The 7169-nt window shown below is 40.2% G+C and overlaps 1 protein-coding gene across 1 annotated transcript in view; it reads left to right on the top strand.

Moving 5' to 3' along the window:
- Positions 1 to 6447, top strand: part of LOC108792214 (bifunctional heparan sulfate N-deacetylase/N-sulfotransferase 3-like) — a 223105-nt gene extending 216658 nt beyond the window's left edge. The window contains exon 15 of the mRNA XM_018562936.1: positions 6432 to 6447. The gene's annotated coding sequence lies outside the window, so the exon portion shown is untranslated. The remainder of the gene's footprint in view (positions 1 to 6431) is intronic.
- Positions 6448 to 7169: the final 722 nt, after the last annotated feature.

The following is a 7169-nucleotide window of genomic DNA, read 5'->3' on the forward strand; positions in this document are numbered from 1 at the left end:
TTTATTTTTTACTTTACTTTTAGGGGCTACTGGGAAATATTAGGGGTCTAAACCCCCTGATATTTCCCTTTTAAAATAGAAAAAGAGATTGGGAACACAATCTCTTTTTCTGCAGCCCCTGTTATAAATGAACAGGAATCCTCTATGAGTGCTCCTGTTCATTCATAACATGAGAACATAGTGAGGGGAATTCATCAAAAGTGGAGTAGACAAAATCTGGAGCAGATTTGCACTGTAACCAATCAGCTTCTCTGTCTCATTTACAAATCTCAACTGAGCAAACTGAAGGGAGATGCTGATTGGTTGCCATGGGCAACTGCTCCAGATTCTTCTGCTCCAGTTTTAATAAATTCCCCCAGTGTGTTTACTATAACCACAACTATGAATGAACAGGTGGTGATGTAGATCACTTCCCATTCATTCATAATTGAGGATATAGTAACCATACTCTGTCCTCAATTACCGTATTTTTTTCCCCCAAGACGCACTTTTTTTCCCCCAAAAGGAGGGGGAAAATGTGCCTGCGTCTTATGGAGCGAATACCTATTTCCCGACAGCCGGGACAGGCAGTTTCGGGCACCGGCCGAGTAGTTTCTTTTTGTACATTCAGCCCTGCTCCTGACAAGCAGAGCTGAATGTACAGTGGGAGCCGCTGTTCGTTTAATACAAGCGATCTAAGTAGATCCCTTGTATTAAATTGAGCGGCGGCGGCATCGGCGATAGTGTCCGCCCCCCGCCGAGGTTTTCTGGGTCCCCCGTTCCTCTGCGGGACTGTGACCCGTCACGATCCCCCATAGGAGCTCACCATAGAGCCCATTGAGCAGACGAAGAACGACGTTCTTCGTCTGCTCTGTGTGATTACCGAGACAGCGCCACCTGTCTCAGCAGTCACTAACTGCAGCTTCTGTGACAGAATTTCTGTCATAGAATTTCTGTCACAGAAGCCATGCGTCCTATCGCCCGGAGCGTCTTATAGACCGCAAAATACGATATGTACAAACACTCAGCGATCACAGATCGCTAAGTGTTTGCATTGGCTTTCCTTGTTGACAGCTGTCACAGGAGGCTGAGCGAGTGGTGCAGGGAGGAGAGCTCAGCCTCCTGTGGCAGCGCTGGCTGTCTCTGCCCACACACCGCTGTGCCGGACTGTGACAGGAGGCTGAGCGGTGCGGGAGGAGAGACGCCGGCCACTCACAGCGCTCTCCTCCCACAGCACTCGGCTGGCAGTCACAGTATCTCTCCTCCCCGCTGGGACACAGAGCAGCGCCCAGCGGGGAGAAAGGAATACACGGATGCCCTGCTGTATCGGCCAGAAAATGGCACTTTTGGCATGATGCCAAAAGTGCCATTTTCGGCCGATAAGTTTCGGAGACCGATATATGGGTGCATCCCTAGTTAAGGTACTTGAATGCATTTTTAAGATTTAACTTCTGAGTTTAGTGCCCCTTTAATATTCAGCCAGAAACAAAGAATTATATTTTTAGAAATTGTAAACAAAATAATTCAATCCAGTTGGACAATTAAAACATAAAATGATCTTTAGATTTTCTGACAGCAGCTGCTTTTCTAAATAGGCTATGCATTATGCTTGAATTATGCTTGATATTCTACACTGGTGCAAAATGGGAGTAAGACCTTACCACATCAATGCCAATATTAATGTCAATCACATCTATAGTTAAGAAATTAATCTGCAATAATAAAAAACTACAGTTAATTTTCTCATTATACTAAAAATAATTTGACTATGGGACTATAGAGAATACAAAAGGCACACAAAATCTGGAGCAGATTTGCACTGTAACCAATCAGCTTCTCTGTCTCATTTACAAATCTCAACTGAGCAAACTGAAGGGAGATGCTGATTGGTTGCCATGGGCAACTGCTCCAGATTCTTCTGCTCCAGTTTTAATAAATTCCCCCAGTGTGTTTACTATAACCACAACTATGAATGAACAGGTGGTGATGTAGATCACTTCCCATTCATTCATAATTGAGGATATAGTAACCATACTCTGTCCTCAATTACCGTATTTTTTTCCCCCAAGACGCACTTTTTTTCCCCCAAAAGGAGGGGGAAAATGTGCCTGCGTCTTATGGAGCGAATACCTATTTCCCGACAGCCGGGACAGGCAGTTTCGGGCACCGGCCGAGTAGTTTCTTTTTGTACATTCAGCCCTGCTCCTGACAAGCAGAGCTGAATGTACAGTGGGAGCCGCTGTTCGTTTAATACAAGCGATCTAAGTAGATCCCTTGTATTAAATTGAGCGGCGGCGGCATCGGCGATAGTGTCCACCCCCCGCCGAGGTTTTCTGGGTTCCCCGTTCCTCTGCGGGACTGTGACCCGTCACGATCCCCCATAGGAGCTCACCATAGAGCCCATTGAGCAGACGAAGAACGACGTTCTTCGTCTGCTCTGTGTGATTACTGAGACAGCGCCACCTGTCTCAGCAGTCACTAACTGCAGCTTCTGTGACAGAATTTCTGTCATAGAATTTCTGTCACAGAAGCCATGCGTCCTATCGCCCGGAGCGTCTTATAGACCGCAAAATACGATATGTACAAACACTCAGCGATCACAGATCGCTAAGTGTTTGCATTGGCTTTCCTTGTTGACAGCTGTCACAGGAGGCTGAGCGAGTGGTGCAGGGAGGAGAGCTCAGCCTCCTGTGGCAGCGCTGGCTGTCTCTGCCCACACACCGCTGTGCCGGACTGTGACAGGAGGCTGAGCGGTGCGGGAGGAGAGACGCCGGCCACTCACAGCGCTCTCCTCCCACAGCACTCGGCTGGCAGTCACAGTATCTCTCCTCCCCGCTGGGACACAGAGCAGCGCCCAGCGGGGAGAAAGGAATACACGGATGCCCTGCTGTATCGGCCAGAAAATGGCACTTTTGGCATGATGCCAAAAGTGCCATTTTCGGCCGATAAGTTTCGGAGACCGATATATGGGTGCATCCCTAGTTAAGGTACTTGAATGCATTTTTAAGATTTAACTTCTGAGTTTAGTGCCCCTTTAATATTCAGCCAGAAACAAAGAATTATATTTTTAGAAATTGTAAACAAAATAATTCAATCCAGTTGGACAATTAAAACATAAAATGATCTTTAGATTTTCTGACAGCAGCTGCTTTTCTAAATAGGCTATGCATTATGCTTGAATTATGCTTGATATTCTACACTGGTGCAAAATGGGAGTAAGACCTTACCACATCAATGCCAATATTAATGTCAATCACATCTATAGTTAAGAAATTAATCTGCAATAATAAAAAACTACAGTTAATTTTCTCATTATACTAAAAATAATTTGACTATGGGACTATAGAGAATACAAAAGGCACACTGAATACTAATGTGCATGCTTGCTAAATAACACGGTATTTCATCTAAAGAGTTGTAAACGAAATGGTTACGTGAGATACCACTGCATACAGAGACATCTAATTTGCAGGTGTAATCTCACTGTCTGTGGAGCTGTTATGCCATGCAAACACCTCTCGATTGCTATTACTAATTATGTCATTCCAAATACATGGTAGATTAAAAGTGACATATTTTATGTTTCCTTTATTTTTTCTTAGCTTGCGGAAATAATATTAAAATAGAATACATTTATGCAATCATAGAGTCAATTACTATAAAATATTTGAACATCTTCATTGTTAGAAAGTTCTCATATTGCCATATGAGGGAAAGTTTACAAACACCTGGTAGTCTGCACTGAAGTTTTGGCATTATTTTGATGTTGGTGTGGTATTTGGTTGGGTCCCTGTGGTGCCCTGCCATATTCCCAACCCCTGTTGTTCTTTTCCCATCCTGTACCATGGACAATCAGGCAGAGTTGTGTCATGACTCCATTTTTTTATACTGAACATCCTCTGATATTACAACACCAACTCATCAGGTCTGCTTCCGAGAGGCTTCCCCTTTGCTTTTTTTAACCTCTTTCCTGTTGAATCATTATCTTGTCTATCAGCCATTTGAATCCACTTCAGCCACAATCTTCAGACTCCTTGACAGTATCCTCAGACCTCACCCAGCATATCACCATGCCTCTCTACAGAAACTACTGCCTATCAATTGGCAGGACAACAGTCTTATACAAAGTTTTGCCTGTTCCTGGTCAAATTAGAAAAAGGATAAAATGTGCCATAGTATTAGGGAGCCTATCAGTATTTGTGGTACTATCTCATATTAATATGGTAATAAGGGATATTTGATCATAGAATTTCTTATTATTATTCTTCCAATTCAGACTCATTGTAAAATGGCAATCCTAATGGCAGGACTCCTGACCAATTGGAAATATTATCATAATCATCATAATGGTTCGATCATAATAATCGATCATAATGGCTATACTAATATATGTTACATAGTTACAAAGACAATCTGAATTGATGGCTTAAATTGTTCACATGCTATGATAAAAAATGACTAGGGATAGTCAAGATGTCAAGATGCTACATTAAAAAATAAACCTGTCATGGTAGGAAAAATGGTTAAAAAAAATAGAATTTACATTTATTTCAAACAGGTCAATATTCATTTGTTCTTTGCAAAGCTACCTTACTTGTCAAGTAAATTCCTTAGCTCACATGGTTAAGAAGAGAAATGATGTTAATGCACACATGAAATCGCAAATTCAGATGGTTGAATGATTAGTGTTGCAGTCCAGAATATTATGAGACCTTGTATTGTTCTAATTATTTAAATGAAAGACATGCATTCACACTTTGGAATTTCCCCAGCTATCACCACATCAATGGACGTTATTGGATAAGGATATCTTCATAGAGGAATATGTGAAGCCATACAGGAGATTGCATTAGTTAAATGCCTTGGCCATGATGCGCTCCCAATAGTAATTTAACCCCTTCATGACTGAGCTAGTTTTTAGTTTCTGTTCCTAAATGACTGACACACTTTTTACATTTTTGCTGTGTGATTCTTCCACAGCAGCAAGTTTTGATTATTATTTTTAGAATTTTTTTAATAATAATTATAGTATACAAATATATTTATATATAAACGTTTTATTTTCCTAATTTTTTGTACATTTTTTTTTTTTTTTTTTTACACTTTGTAAAAAAAATAAGTGTAAAAGAATTTTTTTTTTTTTTTTGTCAGTTTATATCAAGCAATCACTATGACTGCTTAATAAATTAACTTTTTAAAATTTTTAGTTATTATCAGGCTGCTCCAAGCTTAGGAACAGCTAATAATAACTTTAGAGACTGATCCTGACAGCATGTCAGAATCAGATCTCACTAAAGGTCTTTGATCGTTCCTAGACGATCAAAACTGATACATTTCACTCAAGAGATACATTTTGTATCTAGTGGTTGAAATGTATCATTTAACATCGGGCCAGGCTCTCCAGCTGTCAAAACGAATAGCAGAGAGGTGAGTCACTGCTACCTCTCTGCTATCTTCAGCTGTCAGATACGGGATCGCTATTTAGCGAACCCGTATCTGAATGTAAAGGCTTCATTCTTTCATTAATGAAAGAAAGAAGCTTTTAAAAAAGCTTAACTATTTCATTAATGAATGTCTCAATAGTGAGGCATTAATTAATGACTGGAACTGCTGAGAATCAGCAGTTACCAGCATTACAGAGGCTAATATAACTCGGCACGTACAGTGTACGTGGCCAGTCATATAGCCACTTTGTGACGGGACGTACACTGTACGTCTCCCGTCATGAAGGGGGTTAAAGGAGATACAACAAATATAGAATTACTACAAACCATCTTTCTATAAGCAGCTATTTTTAATAGACATCCCATATCATTCTATGAGGCAAGCTTTGATTAAATTCTTCTAGATTAAGAGTCCTATAGATTAATTTCTTTTTTTTTTTTTTTTAAATCAAGTAATTTTTTATTAAGATTTTACAGAAAGTTATAACACAGTGTCATGTCGCAGTCAGTACAGCATGAGTATTATACGCATAAGGGCATAATATCAACAGCAATCAAGACACTAAGACAAGAGGGAAGGGTAGACAGATACAGATAACATTAAGGGAAGATCCCAAAGGTATCTTAACAACAGGTAAGGGTAAGAGAATTGCACACGTCCTAGATTTCACCTCACAACCTCGAGTTCCGGGTCCTTCCTACCACGAGGCGTCTCACACAGTTACATAGCATCATCAAGCATCATTAACATCATACAGTACACCTGAAACAACCAAGAAAGCGGAGGGTGACAGAGTGGTAGCCGACAGTCCCAAGGGGTCCGGTAAGTAGACAGACGAGATTTAGGTGGCGACTTCACGTAAGAACGGAAGATGTACAGGATATTTTCAGGATTTCGTGCCGGAGCTCTCTCAGACACGTCCGCTCACATGAGTCTCCAGGCCACGCCCCCTATAGATTAATTTCTGAGGTCAATGTTAACATTAAAATATTATTTAAACTATTAACATAAAGATTATATTTAGGCCTACAGTATTGTCAATTAGTCATAACAATCAAACAAGTTTTTTTTATAGGAAGCTGATGTTTATAAACAGTTGCAGGGCCCACACTATTGCACAAGTGGACACATTAATGGGGATTCAATTAACTTTGGTTCCAGATAATGCAGCCAGGACCTTGAAATAGAGCCACAAAATGGTATCTACAAAAAGTTACCATTGGCCCTAGGCTCCAAAAGTGAATATACAAAGTCCTAATTTGTACTGTACCTCCCTTCGCCTTTTCTCTTTATACCATAGAGGGACTCAACATGGTTGTTCCTTCTCCTCGATTCTATTCATCATAGCTATAAAGGTAGTTACCACATCAAATTCAGAGGATTTTGGCTGCTACCTAGGCCTCAACATCTTACCACCACAGTGACACCCTGGATAGCAGAAAAAAATGAAACATGGATTGTAATCCTTCCCTACTATACCCAAAAAATAAAAAAAAATTTGGTTGGGCATACACTAAAGTTTGTAAACAAGAGTGTGTAAAGCAAAGGGAAATAAAAGGTAGAGATAAAAGGTTATTTTTTCAACAGTGCTTGTTACCTTTGTACATGTTATTAGAAGACATAATATATTTTAAATGAAAAACCTTTCTTTAGGAAGTGTCACAAAGCTTTTTATGTACAGGTAATAAATAAAGTAATTTGGGACACCAGAAGAACTTGTACATCTTTGTTATATATATATATAT

This window comes from Nanorana parkeri, unplaced genomic scaffold (genome assembly GCF_000935625.1).
Source record: "Nanorana parkeri isolate BGI_ZX_2015 unplaced genomic scaffold, ASM93562v1 scaffold614, whole genome shotgun sequence".
In the NCBI taxonomy this organism is placed as follows: Eukaryota; Metazoa; Chordata; class Amphibia; order Anura; family Dicroglossidae; genus Nanorana; species Nanorana parkeri.